Raw genomic sequence first — 20,894 nt, forward strand, 5'->3', positions numbered from 1 at the left:
AAAACAACTGTTAGAAAAGCAGTAATGACTTAATCCTTCTTAAAATCCATTCTGCAACAACTTGTTTACAGCTTTTAACATTTGTTTCTTCCCCCATTAACTTGTATGTTGTGTTATTTCTCCAGTGAGAACACACTTTTGTAATATTTTATTCATTTGCAGAAAAGTACTACAGCATATAATTGTTTGTACTGGACATTCCTAAAGCAATTGTCTTAGACATATCCTGAACACCCAATATCCAAGAACACTCTCAATCTGTAAGTAATTAATAGAGACAATTAAAAGCAGTACAAAGACTATATTTACATCACTTCATAGTCACTCTTCTATCTGACACAATCATCATTATGCCAGTAATTGTTTGAGGAGGGAGAGTGTAATTGGCTGATGGCACTTTTGAGAAGAATGTCCTTGCAGTTTGCTTTATTGGTTGGATAACCAGCAGCTATTGACATTGCTGAGAAATATATTCCATAGTACAAGTTTTTCACTGCAACTTCTCAGACCTGGTGATATTAGAAGACTGCCACGGAGGTGGTCAGAAACTTTGTAGTAGCCATCAGCCCTTCCATGCTTGGATAAGATTGTAATGCAATAGTCCACTGTGGTCTCTAGTTGTGTGCCTCTTTTACTGCTCTATGGAGGGAGCATTAGGCTTATTTGCTTTCAGATAACTGGTAAGTGAGCCCTCATAAGCATTAGCTTTCTTTTCCTGATATTTTCATTGATGTCTAACAGAGAGCTTAAGTGCATTTTGTCCCAGGATAGTTTTATATTTTGTAGTCTGTCGAAGTTATGCCATGATTTAATGCTTATCTCTTTTGATATTCTTTTATGTCCTAAAGCTACTACAACTTGTGGTGTAGCAGTTGTTTTGGAAAGGAGGTAGAATTTCTTATGTTCTTCTAACAATTGGTAATACTTTCTACATTTCTAATACTTATATGTTAGTTGGAAGAATGTAGCAGATCGTTCATTGTCCATGGACAGCATGTTATGATTCTTAAAGAAATGTTATAGTTCAGGTTAGGTGTATGTTGAAGGAACTCTACACTGGTTATCGTAAGCTGATACTTAGTCATATATTAGTGTGGTTTGGTGCTGAAAATATGGCTGGCATTTAGGAAAACCCAGCAAGTGTCCAAAATCATGAATCTCTGAAGTGGAAGTGGAAACATATATATGTCTATACTCATCTTTCCAACTTCTGCTTATTTATTATTCTAAAAGTAGCATGAGAACTGCTCTGAAAGTAATGCCTCCAATTTTATGATGTCGGTTTGCAATGTCAGAGGCAGATGTTGGTGGTATGGTAGTAGAGGTTGAACCTTCCCACTAATGTTCTGTTATAGTTTGTTTGACAGATGGCAGCAGAGGAGCAGTCTGACATAATGGTGGCTGACATAAAAGTGTTTATGAGGCAAAGGTGTCACTGAATTCCTCTATGTCGAAAAAATGTTTAGTGCTGTCTTCAAATTTTGCATCTTTATACTTCTTGAGGCTTGAATCAGTTAAGTTCTTGGAAAAGTTATTGTAATTATTCTTTGTCAGTCATAAATGTAAAGGAGAGTGTATATGAATGCATCTAGTAAGTCTCGCTTAATCTGAAATATCCAGATCAGTTCTTTTAGAAAACCTGCAACTGGTATCCTTGTCATATTTATAAAACTTCAGGAGGGTAAGAAAAGTATTTTGTCACTTCAAAAAGATGTTCCACTTCTCTTCATATCTCAATATCATTTGCCCCAGTTTAGCTGCAGGTGTAACGAGAGAGTGGCTTAGCTTTACTACAGTGTGTACAGACTTAATCCCTATTCAGTTGAAATGAACAGTAGTATCTCAGTAGGAGTTACAGCAGAAAAACTTGGTGTGGTTTTGTTTTCCTCATGTCCTTGCAGATTATAGTACTGTCTAGCAAAAATGGTTGTTAAAGTGGAATCTAACATCTTCCCTTCAAGCTATTTTGAGGAGACCGTTTTCAGTAACTTTCTTACATTTGTTTTTTCTTAGAACTTCAAGGTAGATAGATAATAGACTGTTAAAACTAAACAACAGTTTAGTTTTTTAAAACACCAGTAATGACTATTAAAGCAAACAGAATAATCCAGCTGTAATTTTGAGAGATCATAAAAGGCTTTTAGATTAATAGCTTGAATAAAGTTTATATCATAGATATCTGGAGGGAAGTACTCAATTTGTATTTGAGTGAGTGAGGCCAATGACAGTCACCAATTGAGTTTTGCATTGGAAAATGTAACTTTTCAGTGTTAGGAAGGCAGGAAGCAAGACTGAGTATGTGCCAAGGCACCACTGTTAGAAAAGCTATTTATTCAGGGGATGTTCAAGGATGATCTAACCTTTAAGGCTGCTCCTATCTGAAGACTGAACATTATACACACAGTGCTATTAGACTCTAATGCATCCAGTACTTTATCTCCTGTAGGGCTTTCAGCACCACTTAAGATTGCACTTAAAAACCAAACTACAGAGACCCCAGAAAATTTAGCTATACCCATCAGTGAATGTCCTCTTCAAGTATTCCCCAAAAGACATGAAGTGTTTGCTTTCTTTCAGCACATTTTCTCCCCCAAGGAATAACTGTCATTCTAATTGTAATTTGTACCTTGTCATGAGGAATTCCAGGATATGAATGCTGAGACCACTGTGATATCTGTGGAATCTGGGTCCCACACAAAATGGTGAATAAATGATCTTTAAGGTCTTTTCCAACCTGAGCAATTCTATGATTCTGTGTATGTGTAGAGCTGTGCTTGTGCTCTTGGCCTTCCTGCTGTAAATATTCTGTATGTAGTCTTGAAAGAACTAAGTCTGGGGCTTGAAGGAGCGTTGCAGAAATGTTCAGCATGTCTACTCCATGATGGTTTCAGAAATGCTAGAGATGACAAAAGCACCCTTCAGATAATTGTATTCTGCTTCCCTGAAATGAGAACACAAGAACCACAAGAATTGCCAAAACAACCTTTTCAAGAAGCTTTCCTAGAATGGTAAGCACCTTGAAGTTAAGCTTGTCACACAAGTTCTGAGAGAAGGCCACTTCTGCTTCAAGAGAAATCTGGATTATTCTAAGGAAGGTGCTTCTAAAACATCAGGCAAAATAAGAAGTATGAAAAGTGATATTGTGGATGAAGAAAGCAACCAGGGAGATGGGAGAGATATGGTCAGAAGAATGACATCTGGTCACTTCTTAGGAACTTATCTAAAAAGTTTCTCTGAAATATCTGCTACTATTGTAGGTAATCTGCAGGCTGACACTGGGTGTAATCAGAGAAGTACTAAAACTTAGTCAAAACATAACAGTTCAGTCTTTTGATTTTGTAGCCAGTAAGATTATTGATTTCAAGAACCAGATCTCAGGTAGATGTTAACTGCAGTAGCCTGACTGGTTTCCAAGGAAATCCGTGGCTTTGTACTGCTGACCAATGTTCCATATGTAACAGGGTCAAAATGGACCATCTGCATTTGATTTTTGTTAGCTTCCTATTTATATTGTTAAGCAATGATTTTCTGACTAGCTCTTAGACACTTCCACTTCGTGATTTGCTTTCCATTCCTATACCTACCTAATATGTAAGCTTCTTTTTTTTTTTTTTTTTTTCAAGTATACTTATAAGCATCTAATTTCGTAGTATCATAGAATATGGCAAGTTGGAAGGAAAGGACCCATGAGTATCATCAAGTCCAACTCCCAACTTCCCACAAAGCAGGTGTATATGTAAGAATACATTGCCTTATTAGATTTAAGAATTGTTGGGCCTGCACAGATTTCCCCTCAACTGGCAGGTTACACCCAGAGTGCCTGAACTTCTTGCCCTACCATGTTTGGTCAGCAAGCATCTCCTCTTTTGCTTGCAGTCAGCATGCTGCTGTTCCCTGAGGAATCTGACGTCAGCAAGAGAGTCTATGAAGCTAGCTGTAATTCACAAGAAATGTCCTTAAGACTCAACTAAGCGTACTTCTAGATGAAAAAAATTGCAGAAACTTGAAACACTGGTGCAATTGTTAGCCAGCTGTATAGTTCTGTTGTTCTTGTCTGTACTTCAGGCTGTTGTTGGCCACCATGATTTTACAAGATGTGGGTGTAAGTTTTTGCCTCTGAGCCAAGAGTAGGAGCCTGCATACTTGTATTTTTGATCCTGACTGTAGCTATGGAGACTGGGAAAGGAAGGAGCTATCTTCAAGGGCTTCTGAGCAGGACAAGGGTCATTGCTGGAGAAAAAGGCCAAGCAGCTCTGCGCTCAATAAACTGAAGCAGGAAACCACAGCATGACTCATTTCTTATGCGTAATGTATCATCAGAGCTCTCCCGTTACAGTTCACTGGTGGAAATGAAGTTCATCTTTCTCTGGCTTTCAGGAAACCACTGAGAGAAATTTCCTTTAGAGAAGCCACAGTGTCAGTGATGGGCATTTTGCAAACAGAAAGACAGCATTGATACCTGACTGCTGCTAGACACAAGCTGATACTTCATGTGACCATACTCCCAGCCAAACTATCAGATTCTCTTCAAAATACCTGTTCTTGGTGAGAATTTCAGTAGCCTGTGGTCAAGGGTCTTATGAGCAAGCACTAGGATGATGGGATGGAGGGATTTGCTCATTTCTTTCTTACTCTTTTGCTTGGAATTCTTATGCCCCAAAAGTGATGTAAGCAGCAAACTCTAAGAAAATCAGCTTAAACAACGATTCTGCTTTTTTTTTTTTAAATAAAGATTAGCAATTAAGCCAAGTCTTGAATGGGTAAGAAATTAAATTCCATCCTTGCTGTGACTTAATAACTATTTTGAGGGATTGTGATATGGAACTCTTACTGAACTTCAAAACAAAATGATTATTCTTCTTTTTATGTGGGATTTAAGGTTGGAAGAAAAAAAAAAAAAACCATCAGTGATATACTTAAAGTGCTCAGCAATTTGGAGAGAGAAGGAAGAGAACAAACTGACAATGCTGACCTAGAGACGTCTTGCTTTTTTGTTCCAAATCAAAATGTCCATAACAGAACATTCCCATCCTGAAATATTAAACCATAGTCCCATGAGCTACAGGCTGTATTTTAACTCTGTTTTTGTTTTCACAAAAGGGGCATTAATAATGTCTTGGCGTGGTACTGAGCACCATCAATTGTGTAAAATTCTGTTGCCTGCTGTGCTTCTCTATCATTAATAATACATCCTGAGACGGGAGTGAGAGCAGAGTCTTGTAATGCTAGCTGATAAGATAGCTGAAAATGCTGCATTCATTCCAAATATGATAGAAAATGAGAAGGAATCTTTTATCCCACATGTGACAGATTGAGTTGAACTGAAAATCTAATCCCTCTCTAAGTCATAGAACTTCTACTTTGAAGGAAATCAAGAACAAACTGGGAATTTAAACAGGAAAGAAATGCTGGAGCCTGTTATGTTCCCCAGCCACTTAGTTTAGCCTTGAAAACATCAGCATGGCTTTCTTTATGCTCTGATCCACCAGTGTCCCATAAATTAAGCCTGTGCAGTTCAACACATTTTTTTTTCTCCTTCTTTTCTTTTTTTTTCCTTCATTTTTTGAAGGCTTTTTTCTTCTTCTCCCTAAAATATCCTGTTACATTGTCTGAAAAATTTATAAAATTGTTCCTAGAAATGCTATTGTTCTTCCAGGCATTGTTTTTGAGAGCAATGTCTATTTAAACAGTGGTGATGAGATGGTTTCTTGGAGGTTGGTCAAGAAATCTAAACTACCCACAAACAAGATCTCAGACTTCATGGTTCTAAATCAATCATCTTGTCAACCTATTTTTCATCTGAATAAATTGTGCATAGATGCGGCATTAAACTTTTGCTCCATCCTTCTGGAGTGAAAATGTTGGTGGTTTTTTCAAATGACAAAATTTATTGCTTACTTGCTCTCATTCTGCTTTTCTCTTGCTGATGATATTTCAGGTAGATTCAAGAGGGCTGGTGTGCTATTTTTCATGTTGTGGCAAGAGAGAAGGAGGGAGTTGTCTTAATTTCTACTGGAGTGCAAACTCTATCCCTCACATGTCCCTTTAGCTGAGGCCAGCAAGCTACTTTGAAAGTAAATAAAGATATGTTGTTTCAACTCTTTAACCTGGAGAATATTTTAGCACAAGAGAAACATCTGGACTGGTCATGGACAAAAGAATGCAAGAAATTTGGAAAGAGCTTCTAGCTGTAGAACCACCAAGGTTCTGGAGTAGTTTTCCTATGCAAACAGTTAGATTTGCAGAGGAGGTTGTATTTAGTTTTGAATTACTGTGTTTTCAGAATTTAGTTTGGTGATTCTGAATGGTGTTATACAACATATAACTTCTACATACAAGCAGAATTAGTTACATGTCTACCCCTAATAACATGTTTGGTAGTGTGCATTTCAGAAGGGGGGAAACATATTCATTCTTTGATTTTTTTTCTTTTGTATATTTTAGTCAGGAAACTTGCTTGCTGAAGCATTAGTAGACAGAATTTTTTTCTTAGTAACTGAATATTTTTAATGAACTCTTTGATACCAATGACTAAAACAATGGAACCGAATGTAATTTATGAAATGTGTATTTGAAGGGAATTTTCACTTGGTAACTTGTTGCTAGATCTAGAAATGTTTTGGTTTATGTTTCTCTGTTAAATAGAGTTGCTTATATAGTATAGGTCAAAAAGTTGTCATCTTTTCTTTTTAGCAGTGCACAGTAAAATAAAGAGCTATTTCTTCTGGGAAAGAAGGATGGTTAGTGAGAGTGAAGGTGTGGTTTTTCACAAGGAATGTGAGCCAATCTAAATATAGGGTACCACCCAAAGGAGCTTTCCTGTTCTCCATGGATCTGCTTTTTCCCACCTTCTCCTGAGTGCTCAATCTCCTATATGTTGTTTTTTTTTTTTTAATTGAATTGGGACTTTAATATAGGACTTTGTATTATAAGTCAAGATGAATCTTTAAAAGCATAGTGGAGACCTTGAGGCAGACTACTTTCTTGTTTCATGATAGTTAGATTAAGTGTCAAAGTTAGCGCTGAGCTAACCAATAGTGATGGCTGCATCTGCAGGGGCCAAATCCAACTCCAGTAGTGCACAGGCAGGGTGTGGTGGGAAGCCTTCCTTCCTGTCAGGGAGAGCACTTGCTGTAGTGACATAGTCAGTGCCATTTGATTTGCCAACAGTGCTTCATCCTCTTTGGCAGAACAAGAACTACTGAAAAAAAAAAAAAAGTAAACATGGTATGTGGATAAATAAAGCAAGCAAGGAGATTTGAGAGAATACATGGTCAGAAGAATATCTAGTCACTTCATAGTAATTTATCTAGAAAATCCACAATTACTGTAGGGTAATCTGAAGGCTGACAGTGAATATTTGTATGCAGAAAAGTACTAGAGTTCAGTCAAAACGTGACAATTGAGCCTTTAGATTTTGCAACCAAAGAGACTATTGATTCCAAGAACCGGATCTTGGGTAGGTGTGAATTTGAGTAGCCTGATTGAGAATATTATGTAGTGTGCCTTTCCCATTCTGTTTTTAACAGTGTTGTTCAGATAAAATCTGGGTGAAATGCCCTCCCTCCTTCATCTGCTTAATGCATACCCCATGGGTTTGGTTTTTCCCAGGTACTGGGGAGGAGGATGATGGCAAGAAAGAAATCGGGATAATGCCATTTGTCATTTTTCAAGGTAACGACTAAAATAGTGTAAGGTGCAGTGAAGTAGAGCACTCCACAACTCTAAAGTTTTTTTCCTTCTCTTCAAGCATTCATGCTTGGAGACTTGTCTGGATTCAGGTGGAATCCCCATACTGTATGTAGCAAAAGTTTTCTGTATTGCTGTGGGTGCAGTTCCCAGCATTTATCTGCCTCATCAAACAAAGCCACCTTCCTCAGCATCTCTAGTCTCATCAGTTCCCACTTTTCAGGCACTTTTCAACCTGTCTGAAAAGCTAAATTGTGAACCAAGCAGACCTAGTCTTTGCATAAAAGATTTCTTAGACTTAAGGAAGATGATTTGTCTAAAAATATCCAGTGACTTAAATCTTTTGCTACTGTGCTCCTGCGAAATATTTCCTCTACAGAACCTTCCAAGACTTAGAAGATGTACTCTTCAGTTCAATTTCATTTCAGTCACTGAAATCTACTCCTTAGTTTTGGTTGATGCAACAATAAAACCCTATTACTGGCATCCTTAAGTCGTCGTCTTCCTCTTCTTACTGCATTCAGCTGCTTTTTTGAAGTGCATCTTCCTGTCCAGATTCTCAATGCTATGCTGAAAGGTATTCTACATAGGAAAAAATTTTTGCCGAGAGTTCACAGAGTTGTGGTCTTGTATATAGTTTCTTAACTGGTAGGTAAATTAGTGACATGCAACATCTCAGCTAATCTTCTAGATATGATTTTTGAGCAACATGTAACTTTATTATACGTTGATAGCTAGCTTGATAATCGATCATGCATTCAAGAATGGAGGTTAGAAGAAGCTTGGGAGAGGAACATCAAGGCAATCAAGAGCTGGGGAACATGATATAGAAGAAGAGGTTGAGATAATGCTTTTATTTAGTCTGGAGAAGACAGAGAGGCTCTCTTCAGCAATTAAATGCAACCTGCAGTAGGAAACTTGCTTTGCCAGGGTGTTTGACTAAATGATCTCCAGAGCTTCTTTTTGACCTCCATGGTTTCTCTGATACATAGAAAAATGGTGCACAATGACAGAATAAGCAGCAGTACATAAAAGTTTGAATTCTCTCAGAGGATGGTGAGGCCCTGGCACAGCTGTTCAGAGAAGCTGTGGTGCCCATCCCTGGAGGTACTCAAGGCCAGGTTGGATGGGGCCCTGGGCAGCTGAGCTGCTGGGGGGCACCCCTGCCCATGGCATGAGGTTGGAGCTGAGTGGGCTTTAATATCCATTCCAAGTCATTCTGTGCTGCTGTAATTCTCTGACTCCATGATAAAAGCCAATGCAGGTAAATAGAAGAGGCTTTCTAGTATGTAAGCAGCTTTCAGGAAGGATAATCATTATTAAAGGCAAAATGTGAAAATCTAGAGAAATTGGCATAAAAACCAGAATAGAATATTTTGATTAAACCAATAAAACTATTATTTGCCTCATACTAAGTTTCTTTATATAGCGATTATAAATTCGTGTTTTCCTTTTCGAATGAGAAAATGTTTCTTGGTAATATATTTTTATCCTGTACAAATACATATGATGAACTTTTTAAAACTGGAATTTGAGAATGTTATTTCCTGTGAATTACATTACATCACCATGGATTTTTAGTGTCTTTGAAGTGTTCTTTGCAAGCTTTCAATTAATGGTTTCGTGTTTTCTAAAATGGAGTAAGTCCATTTGTTTGATTTAGTCTCCTCTTTTTTTTTCCTCTGGATAGACTTTTATCAACTTGTTATTTATGAGTTCTGTGTAATTATGCTTGTTAAATGCTTTAACATATTTTTTCCAGAGATTGTGTTATGTTTTAGTTTTGCATATTTCAGTGAATTGGCAAGGGAGCTGAGATCACTAAAGTCTATTCAGATGCTTTCATCTAGGACCAGCTTGTTGTTGATTTGGATTTGTGTGCCCAAGTTTTGCTTTTGTCGTATTTGTGCAACTTTGCTAGAATTAATATTGTTCTTCCAGTCTAATTAAGGAGAATATTTGCCTAGTGAACACTTCTAAAAGCAGATCAGTGATCTGACCTTTCAAAAGCAACTTTTTGATCTTATAATGAGAAAATTATCAGTGGAGGTAGCTTCTAGAAATAAACAGTGGAGAATAAATTGATAATCCAGAAGATTCTTGTACTGAAGTGGTTGTTCAATGTCTGTGGAGCCTGGGGGGGATGGTAATGTTTATCTTGCACAGAAATAAGTAAATGTGGGCTATTGATACACTTGCTTCATCTGCACTGGAATATTGCAGTGGTCTGGTCAAAAATCAGGAAATTTGACTTGATGGCATATCGTGGAAGTAACATAGGTATAAAACTATATTTCCACTGAGGAGTTGGAATCTGGACAGTGTGGGCCATGTTGGATGATCTACGTCGTCGTGTTGGATACCCAGCTCCAGACAGCCCCGTGCTTCACCTTCAGGTCAATTAACTGAGTGCTCCAAGTTTCTGTCATGTGATCTTAAAATTACACATTTCCTGTAGAAGAGAAGGGTCTTTCTTACACTTAAAAGCAGACCTTGTACCAGTGAATGGCATTTATTTGGCATTAACACGCATAAATCAAATTGTTTTATAATTTGGCTATGATTTCAGCTTTTAGCAGTCAACAAAGTGGCCTTTCACAAATGCTGATGTTATCTTTTTTTTTTGCTTGTCCCCACTGCACTGTAGAACTGTGTAAGCACTCTTTCTGCTGTTAACGTGCATTGCTAATGTTATGTTCAGATCTATGACAAGTGCAATTTTGACAGAAGATATTTTCACAGTTAATGAAATTCTGCTTAAAACAAATCTGAATTTTTCTCATACGTAAGGAAGGATATTTCAAGCCTTTTAGTGAAGTTGTCTTTTATGTTTATTGTGCCAGTGTGTGTCAGTGATATTTCTTCGTTGTGTAACCAGAAACCAATGCTTTACATGTGGAAGAGCATCTTTTTGTTATTGCTTCTTCAACTGATTATCATTTCCTGGAGTAAAAGTATTAAAAGAGGGTTCACTTTTTATTCACATTGATTCATTCAACATACCTATCTGGGAAAGTACTGAGTTCCAGTCAGAGATCTCAATTTCTATTTTATAGCATCCAAGGAACACTCTAAAGACTCATAATCCTAACTCTGAAAAATGTTACTGAGTTATGTTCAGAGATCTGAGATGTTGCAAAATTTGCTTTTAGGAGTTGTGTTCAGTAAACATTATATTATTGCAGTTCCTCCACTTTTTTCCTGTATCAGTCAGTCAGAATGCTGCCACCAGATGGTACCTTTTCCACCAAAAATACCATCAAAAGTGTTGAAATTCTCCACGGAGAAGCCACAGCTCTAATAAAGAGATAAAGAGAAGGGTGTTAGGTAAGAGAATGACGACACTCACTTTTAAAAAGTGAATTTCTATGAGAAATTGCTCTAGAAATTGAGAAGTGAATCTAGGAGGAAAAATTATTCACAAGCATATGTTTGAAACAGCTGTAGCATATGTTGCCATCCCAGCCCTAATGCTACCTCTTATAGAGCTCATACAGATGGAGGAGTACCTGGCAGTACTATCAATAATTAATTGTCCCTATCATTGTTATATAGTTTGCTTTAATCAATTTATACTTACTAACCTGAAGATGGGTTTCCACTTGCAGAAGTAGTAAATGATATTGCTGAATATGCCTGTGCTTTTGGTTACTGTTCACTACTGAAGGAACTAGAATTTTATTTTGAAATAACTTGCTAGACAAAACCTAAAATCTTGCCAAAAGTATGCTAGAACAATTTTTGTAAACTTTGTTTTATTTTCTTATTATATTTGTTTTCAGCCTAAAAAGTAGTTGCATCAGTGGGAGCTGTCATGAACCTCTCAACAATGTGCTTTATTTTTATTTTAGCTTTTAAAGAGACTTATTGGGTAGCAAAAGGTTGTGTGTGATTAATGCATAAACTGCCTGAGCTACTGTCATTATAGTTTGAGGTTTTGCTTCTGTTAAACAGCCCTATTGTTTGTGAAACCAGAAGCTAGCGCAATTAACCTCTCTTTGCAAGATGTCTTATCCTTTTACACTTTTTTTTTTATACCTTATTTCTTTTCTCACTTAAATTGAAATGGATCTATTTATTAGTTGAGAGTAAGTTTTAATGGCAGCATAATGACAACTGCTGGCATGTTAGCTGGAGTGGGCACTCCCTTTCTTCCCATAAATAGGAACCATTTTATAAATGGGAACTGTTTTTGCCTACTGCTTGAACAATGTATTTGAAAGCATTTACTTTTAAGACGTTTATATTGACCAAATGTTCCTGATATCACTGAAAATTTGTTCCTTTAAAGCTTCCAGATTTTTGATGATATTTAACTTTGTACATCTGAGAATAACATAGTATTTTAGTTCAAGAGAAAGTTTTTTTTTTTGTGACGTGCAACTAACTGCTTGTGAAATAAAATTCAAGAAATGATTTCTGTTTCTGATGTTGGGCGTACGGATGAGGGGACTTAGACCATTTACATACTGAGCACGTAAAAGGGAAAAGAACGATTCTTCTACACTATGAGATGTCCTAGTATCATTGCCTGAGGAAAACATCTTCTCATTTTGATCTGAGCCTTTGGGTGCAGACTTCACAGTGAATTGAAAGTATGGACTGTAGATAAAATTCCTTGTTGATTTCAGAGTTCTCAGGGGGCTAAGAAATGAACACATGTTTTGTGTTATATATTCACAGAACTATGAGCTCCAATAAAATTAAACTTTAAGCCAGCTAGTGCAAAAACGCAAATCTGGATCAGGAAATTAGGAAAATAAAGGGAGTTTAGATGTGTGAAATCAGCTATTCTGAACCACAAGAATTTTAATTGCTGTAAAAACATAGAATTCTTAGTTGGAAACATGGAACAGAAGTTGACTTAATTGTGTTTACCTGAGGTAATTTTGCCATTAAAATTTCCATATACAACAACAAGATTTTTAAATGAATGTTTTATTGACAAATGTCTGGATTCTTCTCCCCTTTAAACTGATGATAATTGTTTTTTTCAATCAAAGTAAAAATAGGAGTTGGCCTTTAGACTTGAGACACCTGCTTGTTTTTCTTCCTTTCTTTTTTGTCCTTGTTTATTTATCTGATGTTGTTGTGAAATCAGTTTATGGCTTATTTAGGTATGGTTCTAATATCTCAAATATTAAGAAGTGCCAGTTGAATGGGAGAGAAATCTGTCATTTGTCTGACTTGTCCTTGACTTGTCTGTTTCTGGCTCATGTTAACTGGTGGTGGGAGGATTTAGGCTTGTATGTGTATGAGTAAAGAAATACTCATCCAACCACCTGTAACTTATTTCATGTCCTTGATGTTTAACTAGGAATTTATTTCTAGAGGAATGTAACAACTGCCCTTTCTCCTTGAAAAATTCTTCTTGAAAAAAATCACTTGAATTTCCTAGTGAATACATTAATTTGTAGAAATTAATAATACATGCTTAATGCTTGGTCTCACCTTTCATTTTTATAGTGTGCACTCTTCTTGGTGTATCTTCCTGAAGGCTAATATGTGTGGGAGGAAGTGCTTTGTGTCAGAAAGATTAAAATTGAAGATAATAGACCACACGTGGCCCATTAAACCCATTTACTCAGCTTATTCCCCAGAGCATCCTGTGAGCCAAATCAGTTATTCTGATGGGGACAGAAGCAGGAACCTCCTTCCTACTGCTGTTGGGTGGTTGATCATGCCTAGTGCTGGTGCTTTGCATTGACTTGCTGTACAATGTGAGTTTAGCTGCCTTTTGTTTTTCTGTTTTCCAGATTTTTATACTATGACTCTTATATCTGCCTCATTGCTGAAGAAAAACCAAGACCTGGACTTGACCACAAAACACTACTGTCTTTCCCAGATCTGCAAGACAAGTCTACAAAGCTAAGAACTGCAGCATTAGAGATAGTATTTACTTGTCAGTTTCTCTCAGGAGTTGTTTTTATCTTGATGTTTTTGCAAAAAGGTTATTGCAATATCTGAAACCTCAGTTTTGGCCAATATCTTCTAATTCTGTTCCACGAAACTAAGTAGTGTTGATCAATTAGAAGGTGAAATGGTCGGTTCATAACTGTTCACTGTAGTGTATGTTGAAGGATGGATATATAAGGTTTACCACTGTTTTTTCTTCAGTTTTTAATGAATGTTCATTTTTAAGATATTCCACAGTAAATCTCAATTCGTTCTTAGACTTCAATACTTATGAAAAATCTCTTGCTGTAGTCTCATGAAAATTGAGGCACCTACCTATACTGCTGGAGGAGGTCTGACAAAAACTCAATTTTATTTTAGAAGAATATCACTTAAACATTTATTTTATGGGTCATCAATGGTTCTTATTAAAAATTGTCCTAGTTTTGTCTGCAGTAGGGTTAATTTTCTTCATAGCAGTTGGTACAGTGCTGTGTTTTGGATTTGTGACCCAACAGAGCTGATGAGACACTGCTGCAGAGCAGTGCTTGCACAGAGCTAAGAAATGTTCTGCTCCTCATGCTGCCCTGCCAGCAAGGGGCTGAGGGCACAAGGAGGGAACAGAAACAGGGTAGCTGACTCAGACTAACTGAGAGGGTGTACCATACCACATGGTGTTGTGCTCAGCAGTAGCAGCTGGGGGAAAGAAGGAGGAATGTAGGATGTTTGGGGTGATGGAGTTTGACTTCTCCAGAAACCATTATGTATGATGAGCCCTCCTTTCCTGGGCGAGGCTGAACATCTGCCTGCTGATAGAAAGGACTGAATGAATTCCTTGTTTTGCTTTGCCTGCATGTGCAGCTTTTGCTCTGCCTAGTAAACTGTCTTTATCTCCAGGAGTTTTCTTATGCCCTTCTGATTCTTTTCCCTATCTATCCCACTGGATAAGGGAAGCAAGTTGCTATGTGGGGCTTAGCTGTCCATTGGGGTTAGCTCACAAGAAAAATAGGCATGTTAGGAATATAGGAATGCGGAAGGCATACTTTAATCTCTGTCACCAGGCATGAACTTAACAGATGGAAGTTCACCTAATTATTGTTTGGAGTAACAGCATGTAATTAATCTTAGAAGTGCATTCTGCAAAGCTTATAACTTGGAAAATTAACCATATACATAATTGTAATATTGTCAGAACAAAATTTTAACTTATTGACTGAAATGATCCTCTATCATGTTCAGCATTTAAAAGGTTTCAGCTAGGGTTGTGTCATCAGTTACAGTATAGTAACCTTCATCCACAATGCAGTATTCCATTCAATTTCTGGAGGAATGTAGCAATTTAAACAAGTAATCTAAGGAATTCCCAGTGGATACTGTCTTTCTAGATCTGTTTTTGACTCCAGCCTCCTCAGTGTAAAGACAACACTAATTTTCAAGTGTTGTGTACTAGCTAAGCACACCACTGCCAGTAAACCAATGATCCCCTTAGGTAAAAATGGTACCCTTTCCAGAGCATTTGATTCAACAGATGTGAATCCAATTTATCAGATGCAAACTGGAAACTGTTAAGTGTAAGATTTGTTGGTTTGATGGCAAATGCTGACTCAGAAGCTCTATATGAAAGCAGCAGCTGAATTTTCTTGTTAGGGATTTTGATACATAATCTCATTGGCTTCAGGTAATCCATGACAATCTAATACAGATAATCCATGTACACCAGATACTGCTCATCATACTGAACTGTGTTGTTCTTGTTCCAGCTACCTGACTAGTAATCCTAAGGATAGGAAAATCTATTTGCTGTGTGTTGGAGCAATGTCTGATGGCAGCACCTGGCTTGCTGTCTGACATGGGTAGGCAATCCTGAAAGATAAATAAAGAAATGGGTCAGTCTTGAGAGTGCAGCAACAGACTTTGCAGAAGAAACAGTGATTGCTGCAAATTCCATCTAAAACTTCTTAGGACCTGATTTAGTTAGACTTCCTGTGACACGTTTGGAATCCCTCATTCTAAATATAGGGAGTAACAGGAATGCCATGTAAAGGTAAATACAACTTTTCTGAAAAGTCAGTTTTATGAGGATTTTTACACATGAGCTTTCTTCCAAATCAACAAGGGTGCCAATCTATACACAGTGTCACACATACTTAAATTAGGGGAAAAAATGTAATTTGTCTGTAGAATGCCAAGCAAATTGCCAGATGTGTCCGGCTATCACAGCAAAAATGTACTAAATGACATTTTCAATTCACACTTGGAAAATGTAAATCAATACCAGAAGTACATCTGTTCCCTATATTTAATTCTTATGTCTGTGAAGAACAAGAGAAGTTATAGTTTGCAGGAAAAACATCCTAAACCATCCAGATAGCACTTCAGTCTGCTGTGTGCTCTGCCCCAGCCAGCCTGGGTTGCACCTGCAGTGGAAATGAAGTTGGAGATACTTTTTTTTATTGGTGCATGGCTTGAAATCCTTATTTACAGGATGCAATGAAAGACAATAAGATTGAGATAAGATTGCTACTTGATGAGATGAATAAGATGTGGTGGTGGCAACTCACAGGTGAAATTTTGTACATGGTGTGGGGGAGACATCTGTGAGGGAGTTTTGTCCCCAGACCAGCTCTGGCTTCTGCTGTATCTTGAAGAATGATAGTTATGAAACAGCCTCCTTAGCTTTTTTTCGTTTGTTCTGTGCTTTTTGCTAATCTGTGAAGATGTTCAACTTCCTAAGCTCAGCTCATGAAATACTGGTAAAATTCCTTTTTGTGACTTCAAGGCAAACTCACATTTCAGCTAGGCACTGGGGAAGAAACATACCAAGTCAACTAGCAGCTATATATATATAGTTCTATAGAACAGCCAAAAGTAGTAACCAGACCGAGCCATGAATAGCAGTAACCACGCTGTCCACTTCATGTGTGTCTCCAAAAGGGGGTAGTTGGTTTGATTCTACTTTTTACTGTGCAGCCTGGAACAGCATTTTTCTCCCCTCTGGTGTGACAATTTAGCTCTGCCGGTGCGATTTGGATTTCTGGAGGAATCTCCAATATGGATGTTTGTTTCCTGCATGCACAACCCTGAGATGGTTCTTATCTTTGTTCATCTGATTTATTTACATGAGAATTGTTCATGTTCACTGCTCCTTTGACAAACAGCCTTATATCACCGCTGAGTACAAAAGTCTAATGCTGTTCTGACAGTTAATAAGCTATCTCTGTTTGCCTTCTTCCTTTTCTATGATGCTATGGCCAAAATCAAATGGATCGTATACCATGTCCTTAGTCATGAAGCTGAAGTGTGTCAAAGCATATACATGAAAGCATAATTAACTGCAGTCCCGGTATCTAGCAAGAGTTAAGGCTTGACACCAGTACTTTAGCCTGACTGTTGAACTGATTGGTCCGTTATACTCAATGGCCTGGCTTTGGAAAACTGCTTTTACTTTTTAATGAAAGAGAGACAAGTTTCAAATTGAACTGTGGTCCTATCTAAACTGCTTTGATGAAAGAGCAAGATGATATTCCAGAATGCATAAAGTAGGAAATGAGATGTAAAAATACATGTAATCAATCAAAGAATGAATAAAAACTGATGAATATAAGTAGCTCAAGTAGTACAATGTGGAACTTGTTACAAGAATTACTGAAGTAACACCTATAAACTCTTGACACTGTAATAAAGTTAGGTTTTTTTTTCTAGCACAAGCTGTTATTCCTTATACCTTTTTCTGAGAATTTTTCTACTTGGCAAACATATTTAAATAAGTTGAAGTTTCTGTTTTCTTACCCTGATTTTCAGGTAATTCAAATCTGCTTTGTGGGGAGGGAGCGGGGATTTTACTGCATTACTGAACTTACCACATTATTGTACTGTTTTATAAACTAAAACTTACAGCAATGCTTCCCCATAACCTGGGTTTGATGCACTTCATTAAGCATGACATCACTGTCTCCTCTTGTTACCTAAAGTTAAAAAATGAGGAAGAGGAGTAGACATAGTTAACAGCACATTGTCAGTAGATTCTCAGGTGGTATCAGGATAATCATGGCTGTTCTTGGAGAGTTTCAGCTTTTATGAACCCGCAGAAGCCCTGTTGTTTGCTCATGGAGGGAAAGAGCTGTGTCTCCATGTGCTTGCACTTCAGGATGGTCTCATCTGTTCTGCTTCCTTCTGTAGTGAGGAGATGAACAGTGTATATGCATTGGGCATATGTATTCTTTAGACAGTTATTAATCAGGTAGTCAATAGCAGTATGCTGTGAAATGTGCTTTAGCCAGCTAAGCTAGTGTCCCTTTCTCTAAAGCAGGTTGTTACTTACTCCATGCTAGCTCGTGTTCTTAGTTGTACTTGTCTAACTTGCACTGAATGGGAGATCTCAAATGCTTAAATCCTGGAGTTCTTTCAGATCTTTGTGTGCTTGTGTGGTTGCCTGGACACTCTTGAGCTAACATCCGTATCAGTTGACAATGAATGGGTCAGCCAACTGTGAAACCTATAAAACTGGGTCAAGAATAGTTCTGCCCAGCCCAGCAAGAGGAAGCCAAAGGAAATAATCTTTTCCCTTGGCTATTCATTTTCATATAAACGTGCAGCACATTGTACCAGATTCATGAAGGGTAGAATCAAAGCATGTATGAGGAAATATAATGATTATTAAAACAGGAAAAAATTATTGATATTGGAACAGCTTTTGCTGCTTTTATGGCAAAAGCTGAACTGATCTTGAGGTTATCTGGCAGTATATGAATGCCAATCCATTTATTTGTATTCAAGCTCTAGGTATGGTCACATGAACATATTTTTGATGAATACAATGGAAAATATTATAACTATTTTGAAACTACATGAGCTCACATATGTTCTGGGATATTAACTTGGCACATTCTCTTGTGGTTGCTTTGTAAAACATGTCCGTTTCATGGCTGTCTCTGTTAGGGCATAAGAGCATTTGTGCTAAGGACATACATAGCTAACTTCCTATTTTGTACAAAGGCTCATCAAGGCAGTACTCTTTTTTGCTTATGTTCATGCAACATGTACCACAGTGAGTGGTGTTTTGTCCACAGATACAGAAATAAAGAATAATAATTAAAATATAAATGGAAGAATGGAGTAAATGTGACTGTGGATGTGTTCTTGAATGAAGTTGTTTTTTTTTTTTTTTTCTTCAAAAGAAGTTCCCAGCAAGCAGTTTGGATTGTGGTGAGCATGTATGTTATTACTGTTCTTTAATAGATGCTTTAGATTTCTGTAACATCAACGCTTCCAGTGCTCGTCTAATCCTGACAAGGAGTACTTCGGCCTTTTTCATGTGTCTGGAGTAGGCCTGCTCTCAGCCCTGCCAATGTACATCAGGCTACTTCTATTTGTTAGTCTTAAATATAATTTATAAGTACTTGTTTATGGTTCTCTTCATATGATCATCCAATTTCACAACAATTAACTGCCACCAGGAGGAGAGACTTCTCATCTTTACTTTGCAAATATTAGTAAGCTGCAACATTACTTCTATAATTATCACCATAAAAACATATGCGACTATTCTCGTGATTAAAAATTAACAGTTTTCTCCACTTCTCCACTGGGTATCAGATGTTCTGCAGGCACAAAGTCTACTTCAGCAATTATGGAGGCATTCAGTTGCTTAGGGTGTGACTGAAAAATATTACTATTGAGCTGAATATGCTTCAGTAATGAATGTATAGTTATTAAGATGTCATAAATGTTTTCACAGAAATACCTCCATTTGTTATAGATAATGCTAAATTCAAGCATCAGAACACAAATTCAGTACTGATAATGTCACCTATTTTTAATATGTGCAGTGTATTGGCTATTAAGTATGTAGAGGATTTTTATGATGTGTCTGATTCAGTTTATTGACATTGCTCATCTTTCTGGCTGCTTCACTGGAATGGTAACTGAATTTGTGAGCTGTAAGACTACATTGCTTTACTGTAGTACTGTAGTATTGTACTGTAGTTTGCCGTGATCTTGTTGCTGATGGGAGGATTAAAAATTATTTAATGTGTTTGGGAGGATAAAAGAGAGAAGATATGAAAATGATGTTGCGGGCACCAGTGGAGATTTACATTTAAGATTTTTCCCTTCCTCCCTGTCTGCTCTAAAGCTTAAGGAAATAAATATCTGAATAATTTTACTTCAAATACTTTTTTGTTAGACTGCTCTAAATCCAGTATGATAGAAGACCTTGTAAAGATAACAGTGAAAATAGTCCTTGCTGCTGCACAAGAATGTGTACACCTGGATTTAACCCCAGCTCTGCAGAGTGAATGGGACTCTGGCACAGTGGAAAACAAGTCTCCGGTATCTAGAATATTATCCATATAATTATGACCCTCCTTGCCTCTCAAATCTCTGTATCTAAGTGGGGATTGGAGAAGAAAAGTTCTTCCTGTTGTAAACTAAGGGCAGCAGGCTCAGAGCTGGAGAGTTTCTCCAACAAAGAAAGATTTAGAAGTCAGGCTTGTTCAACCTGATGGAGAAAAGGCTCTGGGGAAGCCTCAGTGTGGCGTTCCAGTATTCAAAAGGAGCTTATGAAATGGAAATTGACTGACATTTTACATGGTTTAATAGTGATAGGTCAAGGGAAAAGATTGGGAAAAAGGAGGTTTAGACTAGATGTTAGGAAGAAATTTTTCACTGAGGGCAGTGAGATGCTGGCACAGCTGCCCAGAAAATCTGTGATGCCCCATCCTTGCAGGTGCTCAAGGCCAGGTTGGATGGGGCCTTGGGCAGCTGAGCTGCTGGGGGGGGGCAGCCCTGCTTTTACAGCACAGGGTGGGACTGGGTGGGCTTTGAGGTCCCTTCCAACCCACACTTTTCTGTGATTTATTTGTGAATCTAATTGCATTATTGGTGATTGGATGCCTTTTACATCAGAGTGCAATTCCTTTCTATTCTTTTGGAATGTGCTGGATTCTTGGACTTGGATTCTTGAAATATGAATCTGCGTCTATCATAAGTACCCCCAACGTTCCTTTCATTTAATGAACAAATTTCTCATTTCACTTCATTTTCACTATAAATCAGTATAAAATTCTACGGAGTAGTCTGAAGGTTTATTTTTTTTTCTTTTTTTGAGGTTGGTAGAAAGAATACCTTAAAGCATCTATAATGACATCTAACTAGCTTGTGCAGCCACAGGCAGTCACCCTGGGGAGTGATGCAGAAGAGAGATGTATAGTGTTCCACTCCCAAAATTAAGAATGGAGCATTGTATGCTCCTTCAGAGTTCACAGTCAAATACAACAGTTATTTGGATCTGGCTGTGCCTCCAAAGCAAC

At 37.5% G+C, this 20,894-nt stretch overlaps 1 long non-coding RNA gene across 2 annotated transcripts in view; it reads left to right on the forward strand.

The window, feature by feature from the left end:
- LOC146544683 (uncharacterized) overlaps positions 1 to 18,687 on the forward strand; it is a 59,271-nt gene extending 40,584 nt beyond the window's left edge. For both annotated transcript variants that reach the window (XR_014882424.1, XR_014882425.1), the window contains one exon: positions 13,446 to 18,687. This is a non-coding gene — a long non-coding RNA (uncharacterized LOC146544683). The remainder of the gene's footprint in view (positions 1 to 13,445) is intronic.
- Positions 18,688 to 20,894: the final 2,207 nt, after the last annotated feature.

Source organism: Meleagris gallopavo, chromosome 3 (assembly GCF_905368555.1).
Source record: "Meleagris gallopavo chromosome 3, MGAL_WU_HG_1.1, whole genome shotgun sequence".
Taxonomy (NCBI): Eukaryota; Metazoa; Chordata; class Aves; order Galliformes; family Phasianidae; genus Meleagris; species Meleagris gallopavo.